This window comes from Artemia franciscana, chromosome 5, assembly GCF_032884065.1.
Source record: "Artemia franciscana chromosome 5, ASM3288406v1, whole genome shotgun sequence".
Taxonomy (NCBI): Eukaryota; Metazoa; Arthropoda; class Branchiopoda; order Anostraca; family Artemiidae; genus Artemia; species Artemia franciscana.
In genome coordinates, this window is record NC_088867.1 from 27,212,847 (window position 1) to 27,234,971 (window position 22,125).

General features: G+C 31.8%; 1 long non-coding RNA gene across 22 annotated transcripts in view; it reads right to left on the minus strand.

Moving 5' to 3' along the window:
* Positions 1-22,125, minus strand: part of LOC136027194 (uncharacterized) — a 146,531-nt gene that overhangs the window by 33,318 nt on the left and 91,088 nt on the right. For 19 of the 22 annotated variants that reach the window (XR_010617536.1, XR_010617533.1, XR_010617528.1 and 16 more), the window contains 2 exons: positions 19,135-19,400; positions 15,261-18,031 (listed from right to left, as the gene is read on the minus strand). This is a non-coding gene — a long non-coding RNA (uncharacterized LOC136027194). Of the gene's footprint in view, positions 1-8,808; positions 9,542-15,260; positions 18,032-19,134; positions 19,401-22,125 lie in introns of those variants that run through there. The other 3 variants (XR_010617535.1, XR_010617524.1, XR_010617531.1) reach the window with 3 other exon arrangements.

Genomic DNA, 22,125 nt, shown 5'->3' on the forward strand with positions numbered 1-22,125 from the left:
CTAACAATGGAAGTCATGGAGAACAAAACTAACAAACATCGAATCAACCCAAAAGATACATAAATAGAAGTAATCCTTCTTGTTTTGTCAATAATAGAAGTTAAGATTACCAAAATTTTTTCTATTTGTCTTGTCAGACTTTCAACTTTTCGTTTACTAGCATATGTATCTAATTTACTTGTGCCAATTTAGCGATTAGAAAAACAACAACAAGTTATTCAGTGCTGAAGACTTTAGCGTATAGATCAAGGTATTGAGGACCCCTTCATATGTGGAATAATTTCCGTTCGTTTTCAGTTTTAATGTTGCTCCTTTCTTTAAAGGAGCTTTAAAGTTGCTCCTTTCTCATAATTTTTTAAAAATTATGAAAAATATAAATAGCCTATTATTGAAATCAAAAATTATATTGCAATTGAGGTATCGGGTTGAATTGAACCTGCCTCCTCTTGTATTCTAATTTATTATTTTCAATGCAATTAGTTTATACTTGGATTCGTCAAACGAAAAAATAGATGAATTTACAAGGAAATTAGAAAGGTTAATAAAAGGACAAAAAGGAGGTAAATGGTTCATCTCCCCTTAGGTTTTATGCTAACCTCACCACCCAAATATATACAATAATGTACAGAAATTGAAAAGGTTAACAAAAAACAAAGAGGGGGTAATCCAAAACTGATGATTTATCCTGCGCCCCCTATCGGAAGAGGGGAAAAACATTTCGGCTGATTCCAGAGAAATCCTAATATGATAAAACAATGGTATACACATCCTTCTTATCAATGAGAATTGAGACACTGTAATTAGAATTAGAACTAAAACAATTAATTAAGTCATTAAATAACTAATAATTATTAATTATCATTATTCTCAACATTAAATCCAGTTATACTCTTGTTGAATTGTTTCAACAATTGTGTTACAACACTAAGTCCTTGGTTATAATCACTGCGTCTCTGATAAAGTCCATTAAAGAATAAAGTCATTTTTTTTTACTTATATGCCCAAAAAATGCAGGCAGGATTAAATAGGCTACAACACAGTCTTTTGAAAGACAAAATATTAGGATAGAGTCTCTCTCTCCATTTAACTGCATAGATCCATAGTTATGTTTAATAGACTTTAACTAGATATGTATGTAAAATCTATTTCTGACTAAATTCCTTATATTCTTTTGCCTCTTACATTACCAAAAAACCCTCTTCCTTGTTATTTATTCCATTTACCTCATCAACCCCCTTTTTGTTCACTAGTTTAATTTCTTTTTAAATTCTGCGAGTTTTTTTTTATGTTCCCAATGTTTGTAACATGTCAACTTATCAATCTGTCTTTTTCTTGATCAGTATTACCATATTTCTCTTTTTTATTGTCTTTGTTTTGTTTCTGATTTGTGAATTGGCTTATTTTGACTTAGGATAAGTCATTTTCTAAGATATAAATCTTATCTAAGTCAACGCATACTAGGAGTGTCCATTCACAAAACTTTAGGGAGAGGGGAGTAAATATGTTTCTCCAAATCTAGGAGTTAATTTTGTTGTTTTTTCGACTGTCCTTACCGCTCTCCCCCTCCCCGTCAATTTATATGTCTAACACAGATCCATCTTGAGGACTGAACAGCGGGATGGGGAAGTGTATCTGCGACAGAGGCAGTTTTCAGAAAAATACAAGGAAATTTGCAAGAATCTCCCCCCCCCATCTTGGTAAGTGAATTTCAAAAATAAATTTGTCTCAAAACTTCAGTATTGTTTTTGGGAGGAAGGGTCTTTCGATTAACCAGATTCAAAGAACAATTAGGGGAGAATAACAGGTCTAGATATATCCTGATAAAAGCAAATTTCAAAGTATTACAGGTTAACCAAGACAAACCTAATTACCTTGACCTTGTTTGTTTACTATTAGACCTATAGTTTACTATACTGTGTAAGTGTTAAGCAATGATTAAGCACTGTATACTTACTTTTTTTTGGCAGAATTAAATAAATAAAGTAATAGGAATGATAATAAAATATTATCGAAAGTAACATAAATAATATTTATAGTATTATATATATATATATATATATATATATATATATATATATATATATATATATATATATATATATATATATATATATATATATATATATATATATATATATATATATATATATATATATATATATATATATATATATATATATATATATATATATATATATATATATATACGATATGAATAAATAATATTATAATAAATTAAAATAAAAGGTTTAATAAAAGAGTGTAAAATAATTAAAGATAAATAAAAAAGTAAAAACTACTCATAAAACCCCAAAAAATTACCTCAGGCGATATTTTGCTGAGCTTCATTGATGGCTTCATCATTCCAATATTCTTAGAGCCTTTTGGCAGTTTAATCCAATTATCAGTTTTTACACTCTTTACACTAGATTTTTCATTCTCTACAATTTTCACAACTCTATTTAAAGTACTCTCTACGAAAGTACTCTCTTTAAAGTACTCTCTACAACTCTCTTTAAAGTACTCTCTAGAATAAACCTCTCTTTAAAGTACAAGACAAATAAAGTGTTTTGTATGCAAAATAAATTTGAATACAAGGAAATAATAAACTTATTGACAAACAAAAACACGTGATTACGATGAAAACGTGTTGCTATCTTTGGCTGAGAGAAGATCACATGTGTCACAGGATGTAAACAAACATATGATTAAAACCAACTTGTTGGTATGCAGCCAGAATAAATAGTTCAGTATAGAAAGGTTGAGTAATTAGATGGCTATGAAAAGATAATTAAACAAGGAAAAAAAATGCATAGAATTATTGAGACAATAGGGCAAAGTGAAAAAAAAGTAAATATAGTTAATGATTACTGAAGACTATATACATAAAACTATACCCTTAAAGCCAAAATTGAATATACCGAGCGAGAAGTCGAATTATTTGAAAAAATGAAGAAAATTTTAAGTGATATATATATATATATATACATATATATATGTATATATATATATATATATATATATATATATATATATATATATATATATATATATATATATATATATATATATATATATATATATATATATATATATATATATATATATATATATATATATATATATTTATATATATAGTAATGTTAAGAGTTTTGACTAGCGAAAAATCTTATAAAAATATAAAAAAGCAAACCGAATTTCAAGAATGTAATCCGAATTAATTATAGGTTTACTCAATAGATGAAAGTGTCAGCTTCTCCCTGTCACCGTTTAAATTATTTGAATTCTTAAATCAATTGAAAAAATCCCATTGCTAAATTGAATAATTTAATCATTCAATATATATTATTTTGACTATCTTATTTATAGTGATTAATATAGTGTAACTATCTTGTTTATATTGTAAACCGGGGAAACTTTTAATTAAGACAATACACTGCCAATTAAGACAATGGCAACACTGACGAAAATATGCCCCGGCTTTAAAATTTTCATAATTAAAAAAAAAAAATGTATTAGAAAAATCGATGTTTTCACGTATTAATACACGAACGAACAGTCTAGGGGCAAAAAATTTTCCTTTTGATGGTCTTGGTGCATTCACAAATAGGAAAGTTTTGACACCATTCCTCCATTTTTGACACCATTAACCAATTCCAAAAAAAGAAGTAAGTTTAAAGAACGTAATTCGACAGGTTGATAGAGCTGAGTCTCATTTATCGACTGATAGCAAAACCGTTTTATGTCGAAAATCTAAAGACAAGGGATAGCAGAACAAGACATGTCAGAATCCTTATTAAAAATTGATGTTCCAAGATGCATTTGCTCGTATTTTGACTCCCCTTCTCATTTATTTCAGGAAAAGGGACTTCGGCCTAAGCTCACAACTCGACAAAGGACCGATTCTTACAGCGAAATGTTCTTCCAAACTTCGGAAGCCCCTTCTAATAAGTAACTCAGAATAGCTTTGGGCTAATCGGAGTAGTTTTTCCAAGAAAATATTTTAAGCTACTGTGTTAAAACATTAAATAAAAACATGAATTTTTCCGAGGGTGGGTGGGGGGTTCACACAAACAAAAAAACAACTAATAACGACAAAAATGTGCTTATATCCATTTTTGTTATGTTTTTACGAGTCAGAAAACATTTCGGGGGAGGGGAGGGGTTCAAACCCCAAAACCTAACCTGGATTTCAAAACCTAACCCAATTTCAAGAATGTAATTCGAATTAATAATTACAAATATTGATATGCTGGTACATTTTATTCTAGAAAAAATTAAAAAGATAAAAACAAGCACCCAAAAAAGGTAAATAAGTTCTATTCACAAAAAGAATGTTCCACTGATATTTATTTGAGCCTAATTGCCAGTTTTGAGCGCATTGATTTTTGGTTTCAGCCATACATTTCAATGGCTGAATGTATTTCTAATGATTTGAATCATACTATTTGCTATGCATTGCTTCAAACGTAAAATGCATACTAGGTTTTTTACGACTGTAAGATTTTGGAAAACAAGATTTTAATTACAACCATAACTAAAATAGCGCTGTTACTGGGCCTTTTATGCAAGGCTGTTACATCCAAGAAACAGCTGAATTGGGCTGTTACAACCGTTAAACGGAATGTTTCCGAAGACCATACGTCAGCAATTCTCTTTGCATTGATTGGTGCAAATATCTAAGAGCTATGTCGTTCATTAATATAAGGAAATGAAATCGTTAAAACTTTCCAGTTGTGAAACTTACTTACATCAAGCAACAACATAATAGATATTAACATGGATCAAAGTTTTGAATTAGAAATATCTTTTTATTGTGACTGTGCGATTTGTAAAGGCCATTACCACGACTTTAGCAATTCTTATGAGAGTAATGCAGCAAATTTAGAAACAGTGGAAAATGGAATAGACGAGGATAATTTGGAAGAAATGAGGCGAAGAATCCTGGATGAAATGGAGAGAAAATTACTTAGGGCAGGCTCATCAATTTCTGCAGTGGAAGAGAGTGACCAATATCACAAGAAACAATACAAACAAAGGACACCCTCTCCATTCCAAGGAAGGTATCGCAAACGAAGGTTGGATATGGCAGAAAAGGAAGAGGAAGATCGAAAGAAAAGGCACAGAAAAGATGGATTTCCCAACAGGGATAGCTCACGGTCTTCAAGAAATAGGAGAGAAGACAGTTATGAGAGAAGAAGGAAATATGAGGCTCCAAAATCTTTCTGGAGGAGACCATAGGTTTTATAACAATTTTCAGTTTTAGATGCTGATATGCTTTTACAGGATTACAGTTTGGAAAATTCTCGATTTCTAGATATCAAAATTACTTTTTCCTTAGGCTAGTTTTAAATTTTTCGTAAGTTAGTTTTATATTATGATTGTTTTTCTTGAAGATGATCTTTTTGCCTCGAATTTGAATATATGTATGTATATAGAGAGAAAAAGAACATCTTCCCATTTCGTTTTTGGCACAGAAAATGGTAATTTTAGCAAAACCGGGCGACAATGAGTGAAGGTGGCCCCTTCATGAAACCCCTGTCGGCCGAGCAGATAATACTCGCTTCAAAGTAAGCGAGGGGGACTTGGGAGCTGGCTAAAACTACCATAATATGAGTGAATCTGCCCCTTCCACAACCTTCAGTCTTTATGTTAAAATCTTTATCTTCTTTAGAAATACGTCCATTCAAAATTAAACGGCCCTTCTGTTCGATCAATCTCCTAAAAGCATTGTGACAAAAAGTAAAACAAAAAAGGAAGATTGAGCAAGAGATCAGTCCCCCTCATATATAGATTAATTTCTGCTTGTTTTAATTTTTAATACTGCTCCTTACTTTTAAGTCAAAAAACTTTTTTTTAATTTCTGACCCTTAGGCTACTCATATCTTGCCAAAAAATCCCTTTTCATTCCCCTTGGAACGTTTTCCCCTATGAAAAACACCCCACCCCCCCCCCCAAAAAAATGTATATTTCCCAATAACAAATAGTATAGCCTCTATGAACAATGGGCAGATTACATATCTTACAGCCCTTTCCTCAGGGATTACAGGGGTCAATCCCATCTCAAGAGGCATAGTTAAAGGACCTTTTAACTAACCTCCATTGGGAGTGTGGGAGGGACAGGAGACTTGAAAGAGTGCTAGAAATTATACAGCTAAAAAATATGGATTAGTTATGCACTGTTTTCATTTCAAGAGGGGGGAGGGGTAAACGTAAACTGAAGAAAAAACTCATCAGAAAACAACGAGGGAAATAAGACACAGGAAACCTCAAAGATCTCGGGATATTGGGGATTGGGGGTTGAGACTGTCCAAACACCTGGTTTCAAAGACGATGCTGGCTGTGCTGATGACAAAGAATAAAAAGATAAACTTGCAGTAAGAAAAAAAAGTGCTGACACCTACACAAAACCTTTGCTAATCCATCTTTAGTGAACAATGTAGGCTTCAAAAATACTGAAAAAATGACAATACAAAATTGACGAATCAAAAAAGCTAACAATGGAAGTCATGGAGAACAAAACTAACAAACACCGAATCAACCCAAAAGATACATAAATAGTAGTAATCCTTCTTGTTTTGTCAATAATAGAAGTTAAGATTACCAAAATTTTTTCTATTTGTCTTGTCAGACTTTCAACTTTTCGTTTACTAGCATATGTATCTAATTTACTTGTGCCAATTTAGCGATTAGAAAAACAACAACAAGTTATTCAGTGCTGAAGACTTTAGCGTATAGATCAAGGTATTGAGGACCCCTTCATATGTGGAATAATTTCCGTTCGTTTTCAGTTTTAATGTTGCTCCTTTCTTTAAAGGAGCTTTAAAGTTGCTCCTTTCTCATAATTTTTTAAAAATTATGAAAAATATAAATAGCCTATTATTGAAATCAAAAATTATATTGCAATTGAGGTATCGGGTTGAATTGAACCTGCCTCCTCTTGTATTCTAATTTATTATTTTCAATGCAATTAGTTTATACTTGGATTCGTCAAACGAAAAAATAGATGAATTTACAAGGAAATTAGAAAGGTTAATAAAAGGACAAAAAGGAGGTAAATGGTTCATCTCCCCTTAGGTTTTATGCTAACCTCACCACCCAAATATATACAATAATGTACAGAAATTGAAAAGGTTAACAAAAAACAAAGAGGGGGTAATCCAAAACTGATGATTTATCCTGCGCCCCCTATCGGAAGAGGGGAAAAACATTTCGGCTGATTCCAGAGAAATCCTAATATGATAAAACAATGGTATACACATCCTTCTTATCAATGAGAATTGAGACACTGTAATTAGAATTAGAACTAAAACAATTAATTAAGTCATTAAATAACTAATAATTATTAATTATCATTATTCTCAACATTAAATCCAGTTATACTCTTGTTGAATTGTTTCAACAATTGTGTTACAACACTAAGTCCTTGGTTATAATCACTGCGTCTATGATAAAGTCCATTAAAGAATAAAGTCATTTTTTTTTTTACTTATATGCCCACAAAATGCAGGCAGGATTAAATAGGCTACAACACAGTCTTTTGAAAGACAAAATATTAGGATAGAGTCTCTCTCTCCATTTAACTGCATAGATCCATAGTTATGTTTAATAGACTTTAACTAGATATATATGTAAAATCTATTTCTGACTAAATTCCTTATATTCTTTTGCCTCTTACATTACCAAAAAACCCTCTTCCTTGTTATTTATTCCATTTACCTCATCAACCCCATTTTTGTTCACTAGTTTAATTTCTTTTTAAATTCTGCGAGTTTTTTTTTTATGTTTCCAATGTTTGTAACATGTCAACTTATCAATCTGTCTTTTTCTTGATCAATATTACCATATTTCTCTTTTTTATTGTCTTTGTTTTGTTTCTGAATTGTGAATTGGCTTATTTTGACTTAGGATAAGTCATTTTCTAAGATATAAATCTTATCTAAGTCAACGCATACTAGGAGTGTCCATTCACAAAACTTTAGGGAGAGGGGAGTAAATATGTTTCTCCAAATCTAGGGGTTAATTTTGTTGTTTTTTCGACTGTCCTTACCACTCTCCCCCTCCCCGTCAATTTATATGTCTAACACAGATCCATCTTGAGGACTGAACAGCGGGATGGGGAAGTGTATCTGCGACAGAGGCAGTTTTCAGAAAAATACAAGGAAATTCGCAAGAATCTCCCCCCCCCCATCTTGGAAAGTGAATCTTAAAAATAAATTTGTCTCAAAACTTCAGTATTGTTTTTGGGAGGAAGGGTTTTTCGATTAACCAGATTCAAAGAACAATTAGGGGAGAATAACAGGTCTAGATATATCCTGATAAAAGCAAATTTCAAAGTATTACATGTTAACCAAGACAAACCTAATTACCTTGACCTTGTTTGTTTACTATTAGACCTATAGTTTACTATACTGTGTAAGTGTTAAGCAATGATTAAGCACTATATACTTACTTTTTTTGGCAGAATTAAATAAATAAAGTAATAGGAATGATAATAAAATATTATCGAAAGTAACATAAATAATATTTATAGTATATATATATATATATATATATATATATATATATATATATATATATATATATATATATATATATATATATATATATATATATATATATATATATATATATATATATATATATATATATATATATATATATATATATATATATATATATATATATATATATATATATATATATATATATATACGATATGAATAAATAATATTATAATAAATTAAAATAAAAGGTTTAATAAAAGAGTGTAAAATAATTAAAGATAAATAAAAAAGTAAAAACTACTCATAAAACCCCAAAAAATTACCTCAGGCGATATTTTGCTGAGCTTCATTGATGGCTTCATCATTCCAATATTCTTAGAGCCTTTTGGCATTTTAATCCAATTATCAGTTTTTACACTCTTTACACTAGATTTTTCATTCTCTACAATTTTCACAACTCTATCACCATCAACAATTACTGAGCCGAATTTCTATATAATGTTTTCTTCAACCAAAATTGGACTTTATCCTTTGTCCTTTTGATGTTAGTTTTTTGGTCTTTTTCATGAGGCCCTTTATAAGGGATTTTTTGTTATTTAAAATATGGATTTGCTCACTAGCACTGTACAAAACAGGATTTTGAACTTCTTTAGGACTACATTCAACTGATGGAGGCTAAGGGAGCGCCTGTTCAAAATGAGGTTCATTCACTGTTGTCAAAGTTTGTGACCAAGGTAAATGACCGTCCTTTTTATTGACATTTACCTTCTAACATTTGGTAGTTTGCATTTTCACATTGTTTGGTATAACCTGCACTGGTCAGCCAACACTACTTGGAATCACAACTGGAAGATATTTGTGTGAAATCTACTAATGTGTTTGTGCTGGGAGCGTTGAGTCTGAGATGGATGAATGGTAGTTTGTGACATTGGACTTTGGTGTGAAGTCCCTACACTCAAAGTAACAGAGGCATGAGATAGTGACGAAGACCCTGGAGACTGCATTGGGGCATAAGAGCTCACTTGTTGCATTATCTGAAAGGTCAAGTTAAACAGATCAAAACAAAAATAAAGAAAAAAAGAAAACAAAATTTCAAAAAAACAAAACAAACAATTAGTTTCATTTGACGTTACGCTTTGATCTAGAATGATCTTCCTGAAGAAGTTATCCCTAAAATTTTTTTTTCTGTTTGCTCTTTCGAAAGAAGGTTCATTAGTCTACTAAAACCTTCATAAAGGACTAGTGACAAATATTTAACAATACCTTGGACCACAAACTAAAAAAAATAACAATAAAAAAAATTTTTATACTATACATACTAAAATCAACAAGAGCTAAGAGCTCATATGGCACTTGTGACGAGGCAAGAAGAGCTATGAGCCAAGAGATCATAAGGTATGAGATCTAACAAAATTCTATGAATCAATAGATAAATTTAAAAAGGAATAAGAGGCTTAATGCCGGTCAGGATTTAAAACAAAAGTTCTGAGTCACGATGTCCTTCTAAATATCAAAATTCATTAAGATCCGATCACCCACTCGTAAGTTATAAATACCTAATTTTTTCTAATTTTTCCTCTCCCTTTAGCCCCCTAAATAGTCGAATCTGGGAAAACGACTCTATCAAGTCAAATTTTGCAGCCCCCTGACACGCCTACCAATTTTCATCGTCCTAGCACGTCCAGAAGCACCAAACTCGCCAAATCACTGAACCCCTCCCCCCAACTCCTCCAAAGAGAGCGAATCCAGTACGATTTTTTCAATCACGTATTAAGGACATTTGTTTATTCTATCCACCAAGCTTCATCCCGATTCCTCCAATCCCAGTGTTTTCCCAAGATTTCCCCCTCCAACTCCCCCCAATGTCATCAGATCCGGTCGGGATTTAAAAAAAGAGCTCTGAGACACAATATCATTCCAAACATCAAATTTCACTAAGATCCCATCACCCGCTCATAAGTTAAAAATACTTCATTTTTTCTATTTTTTCCAAATTAACCGCCCCCCCCCCAGATAGTCAAATCTGGGAAACGACTATTTCTGATTTAATCTGGTCAGGTCCCTGATACGCTTGCCAAATTTCATCGTCCTAGCTTACCTGGAAGTGCCTAAAGTAGCAAAACCGGGACCGACAGACAGACTGACAATACCAAGTGCCATAAAAAGCACAGGAGATATTTAACAGCATTAAAAGATAAACTGTGCAAAATATTTTTGCTGATATATGAGCTGGATATAGCGTATTTCAGACTAAAATCAGCCGTATTTATTCAACAATAAAAACTGAAGTTAAAGGCTTTCAAACAAAAAACAATTTGTCAATGCTTATTTTAAAACCGTTTTATGGCTAACTTTTTAAGATTAAGAGTTTGAGTCAATAAAACAGAAACAAACAATTCATAAGTTCTTAATTATGAAGCCAAAAAAGGACAGATATTATGACTATTAATAGAAGTATTACAAAATACTTTTAACTGAAAGTTGCTAAAAAGTCATGAAATTTCTTATGCAAAAATCAGCCGTGTTTATTCAAAATTCGAAAAAAAAATTCAATTCAATATGTACAGAAAATTCAGAAAAGAATTCCAACAATCTTGCAATTTTTGGGAAATACACATATGGGGGAGAAGGGTACACACCCACGAAAACATTTAAGAGGGCAAATAAAAGAAATGGCAAGAAATTCCGATTTGATGATTACTATTTGATGTTGTTTCATTTCATATATAATCTTTTTAATGGTTGACTTGAATATATACAGCTTTATGTGACGCAAAATACAAATTCCATAGCCATTACTAAGCAAAATCTTGTTTGATATATAGGATTGTATATAAATAAACACATAAAATTACTCCAAGCAGCATTTTTGATATTGTCTCTTTCCCCTCCTCTAACAGTAATAGTTTTAAAGTCTATTCCGTCACTTGCATTTTACTGAAAACTTTTTCAGTCGATGTTTTTCAAAACATCGACGAATAATAAACGAAAATCACTAGAATAATCATGATGAATGAAAAGAACTAATGAAAATAAACTGAATATTTAATATATAAGAATATTAATCCCACAAAACTCAGCAATTCAAGATTATTTTGCTTTTTTCGTTTCATTTTTTTCCAAAATTATAATTATAATCATAAGAAATGTATATAATATAATTTGTTTCCAAAACGCACGAATGAAGTAACAGGCTTTAGAACATTTGCATTTAGAGGAGGGGGAAGGGGGCAGTAGCTAAACTCCAGCTTGAATTAAATTTGCTCATTCTAAGTTTGACTTCAATATCCAATTTAGCTTTTACTCTTTTTAAGACTTACTAATTCATCTATATCAGTATCTATAATATTTATGTTTGATATAATTATTTGTTTTAATTTCTGGTCATTTCAAGTTTAAATTACTATTGGACTTTACTTAAGCTGATCTTAAGTTTAATATGGCTCTTTGCTTTTAAAAACTTCTTCTTTTTACTACATTATTATCTGTTAATTTTTTGATTGCCAAAGTTTATTATTGGTTAATATAGTGAATATTTCTAAAATTTTCATGTCTTTGGCTTAAAAATAAAAAATTTTCTATTTTAATCTAGTAGGGCTAATTAGTGTATTTTTATTTATTTTAATAGCCCCATCAACGTTCCCTGAACGGGGATGTTTAATATTTTTTAGTGTTTTTCAACAGAGAACTGAAAATTAAAGAGAATTAATTAATAAAAAAAAACAAAAAAACAATTCATACAAAGAACCACTATTCGCACCTATTCATAAAATAATATAATTATTCAAAATTATCAGTTGTGGTGAAAGATAAATTTGTTTCATTTAGTTTTCATTTTAAAGCCAACATGTTTTACTTTTAACACAAGTTAAACCATGGACAAACAGTAAATTTAAGAGCGCCATCTATTTTCAAACAAAGATAACTTTTTCAAGATTTGAAGCACAGAATAACAAAGTGGTGTCTTTCTTGCCGTTGATAGCATCGTGTCGTTTATTTGTAGCTTTCCGTTTTGGATATTTTGCAAGACAGCTTAAATCATTTGTACAACATATCCTCTTCAATGGGAGCTGTTTTGCCTTGTACGTAAAGTGCTGTTAAAAATTACGCCCATATTCCATTTTAGTTTTGTCTGACATCTACAATTTTTATTTATTAATAACGTGTTGGCCTGCTGTCGGTTATTCCATGGACATTGATAAGGTTTCAAGGTTGTGGGATTAATATTTGGCGATGTTTGACAAAAAACGCCTTTCCATATCTCATTTGGATCTTTCTGCTCTGGATTTTTTTTTTAAGATTAAAATGATTCTCTTGTAATACAATCTACGCTAACTGATATTTTTAGGGCAAGCCAAAGCTAGTGGAATATTATGTTGGTACGCTTTCAAAATCAGACAGACATACTTTGAAAACCAAATATGGACTCTTGAACATATAAGGCTAATCATGTTTAATGCTTAAAATCTTAAAACCTTTTTAATGGTTATGAAAGAGACATTTGTTGAAAATATATATTGTTTTCAGCAATAGTATAATCAAGGCAAGGCCTGTAGCTTTGGGGGTTACAGGGGATAGTAGCTCAAATCTCATTTGTGATAATTTTCTTGTTCAAAGTTTGGCAAGAATAATTTCTAATTGTTAAGGTTTCACTTTTCGAATCTCTTCTTTTTCAACTTAGGAAATTAAAATGTAATTTGCAGCGATTACTTATTGCTGCAAATTAGTGCCTGTGAAACATTCTTTTTACGAGCTGTATTTAGTTCTTTTAGGTTTTATTTTTCAGTGCCTGTTTTTATTTAATGTTTTAGTTGTAGGTAGTCTAAAATATTGTCTTCGGAAAACTATTCTGATTAGCCCGAAATTATTCTAGTTTACTTATTTGAAGGGGTTGCCGAAGTCTGAAAGAACATTTTGCTGTATGAATTGTGAGTTGTGAATTTAAGAATGTGTCCTTGTGTGGAGTTGTAGGCTTAGGATGAAGCCCTCTTCACCAAAATAAATGTGAAGGGAAGTAATGGACTAGCAAAGCAGATGTATTGCGAGGCCACCCCCACCCTCTCTTCTTCAGCGTTACTGTTGCGCGTATAGTTACGACCCCATTAGGTTATTTATTTGAAGTTTTCTGGCCCTTAAATTTGTATGGTCGATGTAAGTGCCCCCCCCCACTTAAAGCCAAAATTGAAAATACCTAGGGAGAAGTCAAATTAACAAGCAAAAACCATCTTTTTTGGCCCCAGCCAATAGTTCTGCAGAGCTTTCCAAAATGTAATGTCATATTCATCAATCCGGCCTGAGGTCCACACTTTCCGTAAAAACCGCACAGGTTAGACCGTTTCCAGTTTCCACGGATAGACTGAGATCGTCGGCAAAAAAAAAAAAAAAAAAAAAAAAAAAAAAAAAAAAAAAAAAAAAAAAAAAAAAACGGGACAAAACCAGAGTGTTGCTCTCGCAACACAATAAACGGGTTTCCCTGATAAAAAAATGTCCAACATTAAATGTTAAGCCCTGTAGTGTTCTTTCATATTTTTTTTTATCAGACTAAGACTAACATATAATAAGTAAAGATTGCACATAAAAATGAGAGATATGAAGAATGAGACAAGAAAATAGAGGATAAGAAGAGTGAGAAATATGGAACGAGACATGAGAATGAAGAAATATTCTCCATTCCAAGGAAGGTATCGCAAACGAAGGTTGGATATGGCAGAAAAGGAAGAGGAAGATCGAAAGAAAAGGCACAGAAAAGATGGATTTCCCAACAGGGATAGCTCACGGTCTTCAAGAAATAGGAGAGAAGACAACTATGAGAGAACTAGGGAATATGAGGCTCCAAAATCTTTCTGGAGGAGGCCATAGGTTTTATAACAATTTTCTGCTTTAGATGCTGATATGCTTTTTACAGGATTGCAGTTTGGAAAATTCTCGTTTTCTATACATCAAAACTACTTTTTCCTTAGGCTAGTTTTAAATTTTTCGTAAGTTACTTTTATATTATGCTTGTTTTTCTTGAAGATGATCTTTTTGCCTCGAATTTGGATACATATATAGAGAGAAAAAAAGAACATCTTCCCACTTCTTTTTTGGCACAGAAAGTGGTAATTTTAGCAAAACCGGGCAACAATAAGTGAAGGTGGCCCCTTCATGAAACCCCTGTCGGCTGAGCAGATAATACTCGCTTCAAAGTAAGCCAGGGGGACTTGGGAGCTTTCTAAAACTATCATAATATGAGTGAGTCTGCCCCTTCCACAACCTTCAGTCTTTATGTTAAAATGTTAATTTTCTCTAGAAATACGCCCATTAAAAATTCAACAGCCCTTCTGTTCGATCAATCTCCTAAAAGCATTGTGACAAAAAAGAAAGATTGAGCAAGGGAGCAGTCCCCCTCATATATAGAATAATTTCTGCTTGTTTTAATTTTTAATAATGCTCCTTACTTTTAAGTCAAAAACTTTTTTTTTAATTTCTGACCCTTACTCAAATCTTGCCAAGAAATCCCCTTTCATTCCCCTGGGATCGTTTTCCCCCATGAAAAACTATATATATATATATATATATATATATATATATATATATATATATATATATATATATATATATATATATATATATATATATATATTTATACATATGATACATATAAATAATATTATAAAAAATTAAAATAAAAGTTTTAATAAAAGAGTGATAAAATAATTAAAGATAAATAAATAAAAAAATAAAAACTACTCATAAAACCCAAAAAAAAATTACCTCAGGCGATAATTTGCTGAGCTTCATTGATGGATTCATCATTCCAATATTCTTAGAGCCTTTTGACAGTTTAATCCAATAATCATTTTTTACACTCTTTACACTAGATTTTTTATTCTCTACAATTTTCACAACTCTATCGCCATCAACAATTACTCTGGCGAATTTCTATATAGTGTTTTCTTCAACCAAAATTGTCATTTAAAATATGGATTTGCTCACTAGCACTGTACACAACAGGATTTTGAACTTCTTTAGGACTACATTCAGCTGAAGGAGGCTAAGCGAGCACCTGTTCAAAATGAGGTTCATTGACTGTTGTCAAAGTTTGTGACCAAGGTAAATAACCGTTCGTTTTATTGACATTTACCTTCTGACATTTGGTAGGTTGCATTTTCACATTGTTTGGTATAACCTGCACTGGTGAGCCAACACTACTTGGAATCACAACTGGAAGATATTTGTGTGAAATCTACTCATGTGTTTGTGCTGGGAGCGTTGAGTCTGAGATGGATGAACGGTAGTTTGTGACATTGGACTTTGGTGTGAAGTCCCTACACTCAAAGTAACAGAGGCATGAGATGCCTCTCCAAAAATTCAAAAAAGAAAGCAAAACAAAATAATTAGCTTCATTCGACGTTGCACTTTGATCTAGAATGATCTTCCTGAAGAAGTTATCCCTAAAAGTTTTATCTGTTTTCTTTTTCAAAAGAAGGTTCATTAGTCTACTAAAACCTTGACATAGGACTAGTGACAAATACCTAACAATACCTTGGACCACAAACTAAAAAAAATAATAATAAAAAAAAAATTATATACTATACATACTAAAATCAAAAAGCACAGGAGATATTTAACACTATTAAAAGAGAAACAGTATGAGCTGGGTATAGCGTATTTCAGACTAAAATCAGCCGTATTTATTCAACAATAAAAACTGAAGTTAAAAGCTTTCAAACAAAAAACAATTTCTCAATGCTTATTTTAAACAGGTTTTAAGGCTAGATTAAGAGTTTGAGTCAATAAAACAAAAACAAACAATTTATAAGTTCTTAATTATGAGGCCAAAAAAGGACAGATATTATGACTATTAATATAAGTATTACAAAATATTTTTTACTGAAAGTTGCTAAAAAGTCATGAAATTTCTTATGCAAAAATCAACCGTGTTTATTCAAAATTCGAAAAAAATTTCAATTCAATATTCTTTCTTGCCATTTTGAACACAAATTACTAATTAATTGCCACAGGCAAGTTTCAGAATAGTTTCTCTTTAAACGTGTTGCTTAGTGAATGCAGTTCATGCATATAAGTCTTGATGACTCATCCTCTTTGTCCCGTTTCTGGAAGGGATTATGTTGGCAAGAGGGGAGTTGGGGTTTCAATTTCCTAATTTTTTTGCGGAGGGGGGGTTAATGACAACAACAAAAAAAGTCAACTTTCAAACAGTTTGCTAAATTGAAATGTAACTATATATTGAGCATTCCAAGGCTTTAAGTAGTTAAAAAAAAAAAGAATATTTACAAAGATGTTAGATACACCCCTTCCCCTAGGATGGTAAATCTTTCTCCACTGTTCAATGTAAAGGTCATCTCCCACCCGTCAGATTTTTTACTCCCCTCCAAGATTTAAAATAAAATACCCTTTTTGGTATTTCGTTAAAAAAAAAAGAAAACAGAAAAATAGACAAATTGCCCCCTCCCAGATTTAATAAATATTGTCCCCTCAACCCAACATTTAAATTGGTTGAATTGCCGCCATTGGTTGTTCATACAAGGATGGTTGTTCATACAAGAATAGATGTTCCCAGATTTAATAAATTTTGTCACCTCAACCCAACATTTAAAATGATTGAATAGGTGCCATAGGCTGTCATACAAGGATGATTGTTCATACAAAGATGGTTCATACAAGGATGGTATTCATACCAGTGTCGACCACATTTTTTAAAGCCACAAATAGCCACAAATAGGGTCATCATTATTTTCAAATGATAATCAAAATTCTTGTAACCAGCCTACTTTCTGTTAGTGCTGAAGTGGTTAGCTTTTCAGAGATTTCTTGAACAGGATCTCGTTTGCAAATAGAAGGATATCGTTGCAATCAGGTTTTGAGTCCAGATAACGGAAAGCCAGTTAAATAAAAATTTTATTTAAACAATCTGAAGTTAAAAAATTATCGAAACGCTTGTAGTCTAAAAAAAAACTTAGCCGGCATAATCTTAATATTATCTTGATTGAATAAAAAATGAGCCTTTCAACAATTTCCACTCAATGAATAAATAAAAAAAAGAATCCAATGTTAACAAAATCCGCAGTATAATAAACGAATCAAATTTTTAAATTAAATTAAAAGCTGGATAATAATATGCTACAGTTTGTTGTTTACCTCTTTTGCAAGTTCACCAAATTAAAATGTAACTAAGCATCGAGGTTTCCGAATCTTATAGTCGCAAAAAATAAACACAAAAAGGATAAGGACAGTTATTGACAATGACGTACTTTAACAATTATCTCCTATCTTATACAACTAAATTACATTCAACAGAGGTGACAGGGTGACTGATGACCAATTATCAAAGGATTGGGTGGAGACATTAGGAAGCTGATTTATAATGTGAGGTAGAAGAGCACCAGATATGGGCTATGCATACACTAAGCATGTCTGAGACTGCACCATCCGCTGGATACTACTCCTTGATGGTATTCCTCTTAGCATCATCTGACAGAAGGACTGTACCATTGGTGTTTGATTTTGACCATTTCAGCAACCTATAAATATCACTCATAATGGAAACTCATTTTCAAATAAATATCTGCAATTTATTATTTATTTATGAAAAACTCGTTGTAACAAAAAAGACAGAGATATGTATTTGTCAAACCATTCATTTACAGAAGACAAAAACAAAAGCAAGAATAATAAAATATTACCGTTGTTTTGAGAGGGCCTTTTTTAATTTAGTGTTTGCCTTGTTTCAATTTGTCCTTAGCAATTTCATTGGTATATTCTCTTTACGGTTTATTTACTTTGGTGCACATGTAAGTCTTAGAGATAATTAATTAACTTAACAAATATCTTTGTGACTATGGGAATAAACTTGTTAGCAACCTGGCTTCAATGTAACTATGGTTCTAGTTAAATGCCTCATCAGGCCACACCGGTTGGCCATTAGAAGTGGTAAAAATACAAACCACCAAATCTAAGTCTTGAAGATAATTAAATACATAACGGAATTCATGACAAAGGAATAGATATGCAGACAACTTGATTTCAATTTAAATTTGGTTCTAGTTTGATGCAGCATCAGGCCACTATGGGTAGCCGTAGAATGTGGCAGTTGGGAGGTATCAAAACATTTAAATGGAATTCTCGGATGTCAAAACAAAATGAAAATATATTAATGGGTAAAACCTCTAACTAAGAAGGAGAATACCAGTCTTAATTAAAAAGTTTACCTGCTAAAATTTGTTTTTCATTTCACTTTAATTAGTTTTTAGAAATAAATACTTCGCTGTAATGTTAATAGTTAACAATTCAATTTACTGATTTTATTCAAAATTTTCAATTATCTGCTACTCATAAAAAGGATACCCACACATGCTCTATATCAAATGGAAATAAAGGGATTTCCCTGATAAAAATTGCCCAACATTAAAAGTTATGCCCTGTAGCGTTCTTTAATTTTTTTTATTTTTTTTTTATCAGACTAAGACTAACATGTAATAAGCAAAGATTGCACATAAAAATGGGAAATATGAAGAATGAGACATGAGAATGGAGGATAAAAAGAGTGAGAAATATGAAATGAGACATGAGAATGAAGAGTTAAAATACAAAGAATAAGCACAGAAGAATTAAAATGTATAATAACCTTGTTTAGGACCAGCAAAACAGTTGAAAAACTTTTCAAAAGCACGGGTCTTCAAGGTTCATGCACAGCTCCCTCAGTCCCATCATTTAGTTGAATAGCATCGGAAGAGCTCAAAGCCAGAGTCTGAATCAGCTCTTGATTCATCTGTTCATCTCCAGAGCTTGACAATTGTTTCTGAGATCCTTTCCCAATCCGTTGATTAAAGAGAATGGTCTTCTCTCTGGGATGAGCTGTAACAGCTGTTGTAAGTGGAAGTTGAGGCAGCACTGGAAAAATTAAGAGATTAATTACTAGAACCTAAATTTGCTTTTAAGATACTGACAGCTCAAGAAGCTGAAGTTGCAAGGACCTTAAAAGTTAAGTTGGAAGTTTAGGCAGCACTGACAGCACTAAAAGATCAATTACTAGAAACTAAATTTACCAATAAGATAGAAAAAGTCACAGAAGTTGAACTTGAGGAACTAATTGAACAAGAGCTAAGAGCTCAGATGGCACTTGTGACGAGGCCGGAAGAGCCAAGAGCTCATATGGTATGAGCTCTAGCAAATTTCTAAAAATCGATAGATTGATTTAAAAAAAAAAAAAAATCAGAGGCTTGATGCCGGTCGGGATTTAAAATAAGAGCTCTGAGTCACGAGGTCCTTCTAAATATGAAAATTCATTAAGATCTGATCACCCACTCGTAAATTAAAAATACCTAATTTTTCCTCTCCCTTCAGCCCCCCAGAGGGTCGAATCGGGGAAAACGACGTTACCAAGTCAATTTGTGCAGCTCCCTGACACATCTACCAATTTGCATCGTCCTCGCACGTCCAAAAGCACCAAACTCGCCAAAGCACTGAACACCACCCACTAACTCCACCAAAAAAAGAGCGGATCCATTCCGGTTACGTCAATCACGTATCTACGACAATTGCTTATCCTATCCACCCAGTTTCATCCCGATCTCTCCACTTTAAACATTTTCCAAGATTTCTGGTTTCCCCCTCTAACTCCCTCCAATGTAAACAGATCTGGTCGGGATTTAAAATAAGAGCTCTGAGACATGATTTCCATCTAAATATCAAATTTCATTAAGATGCGGTCACCTGTTCGTAAGTTAAAAATAAGTAATTTTTTTTCTAATTTTTCCGATTTATCTGTCCCCCCACTCACCCCCCTCCAGAAGGCGGAATCGGGGAAACGACAATTTATAATTTAAATCTGGCCTAGTTCCAAATACGCCTGCCAAATTTCATCGTCCTAGATTACCTGGAAGTGCTAAACTAGAATAACCGGGACAGACAAACAGACAGGATTTGTGATCGCTACATGTCACTTGGTAGATACCAAGTGCCATAAAAATGGTTTCTCATGTTTTAATGGATGTATCATCTGCTACAAACTAGTAATAAACAAACTTTTACCTCCCATAACAACTACTATGCGTAAACTATAGGCAAATTTTAAAGCTTATACCCTTTTCCCGGCTGTTGGGGATTGAAGTTATACCCAAAGACATAGTTATTGAACTTTTCAACTATGCTAACAAAATGGCCATCTCAGAATTTTGACAATGAGCCCTCTCCCTACATTATAGGACCATTGTGTCCTAGTTCATTTACCCTATCTACATAAAATAAACTGTATTATTTCTAAGTCATTTAAATTAAATAATCTTTTCAAATGTTGTGTTTTATTTTGAAAAAAATTACCATAAAAATAATTATAATAAAAAAAAAAAATCCGGAATAAACCTCTCTTTAAAGTACAAGACAAATAAAGTGTTTTGTATGCAAAATAAATTTGAATACAAGGAAATAATAAACTTATTGACAAACAAAAACACGTGATTACGATGAAAACGTGTTGCTATCTTTGGCTGAGAGAAGATCACATGTGTCACAGGATGTAAACAAACATATGATTAAAACCAACTTGTTGGTATGCAGCCAGAATAAATAGTTCAGTATAGAAAGGTTGAGTAATTAGATGGCTATGAAAAGATAATTAAACAAGGAAAAAAAATGCATAGAATTATTGAGACAATAGGGCAAAGTGAAAAAAAAAAAGTAAATATAGTTAATGAGTTACTGAAGACTATATACATAAAACTATACCCTTAAAGCTAAAATTGAATATACCGAGCGAGAAGTCGAATTATTTGAAAAAATGAAGAAAATTTTAAGTGAAATATATATATATATATATATATATATATATATATATATATATATATATATATATATTTATATATATAGTAATGTTAAGAGTTTTGACTAGCGAAAAATCTTATAAAAATATAAAAAAGCAAACCGAATTTCAAGAATGTAATCCGAATTAATTATAGGTTTACTCAATAGATGAAAGTGTCAGCTTCACCCTGTCACCGTTTAAATTATTTGAATTCTTAAATCAATTGAAAAAATCCCATTGCTAAATTGAATAATTTAATCATTCAATATATATTATTTTGACTATCTTATTTATAGTGATTAATATAGTGTAACTATCTTGTTTATATTGTAAACCGGGGAAACTTTTAATTAAGACAATACACTGCCAATTAAGACAATGGCAACACTGACGAAAATATGCCCCGGCTTTAAAATTTTCATAATTAAAAAAAAAAAAATGTATTAGAAAAATCGATGTTTTCACGTATTAATACACGAACGAACAGTCTAGGGGCAAAAAATTTTCCTTTTGATGCCCTTGGTGCATTCACAAATAGGAAAGTTTTGACACCATTCCTCCATTTTTGACACCATTAACCAATTCCAAAAAAAGAAGTAAGTTTAAAGAACGTAATTCGACAGGTTGATAGAGCTGAGTCTCATTTATCGACTGATAGCAAAACCGTTTTATGTCGAAAATCTAAAGACAAGGGATAGCAGAACAAGACATGTCAGAATCCTTATTAAAAATTGATGTTCCAAGATGCATTTGCTCGTATTTTGACTCCCCTTCTCATTTATTTCAGGAAAAGGGACTTCGGCCTAAGCTCACAAC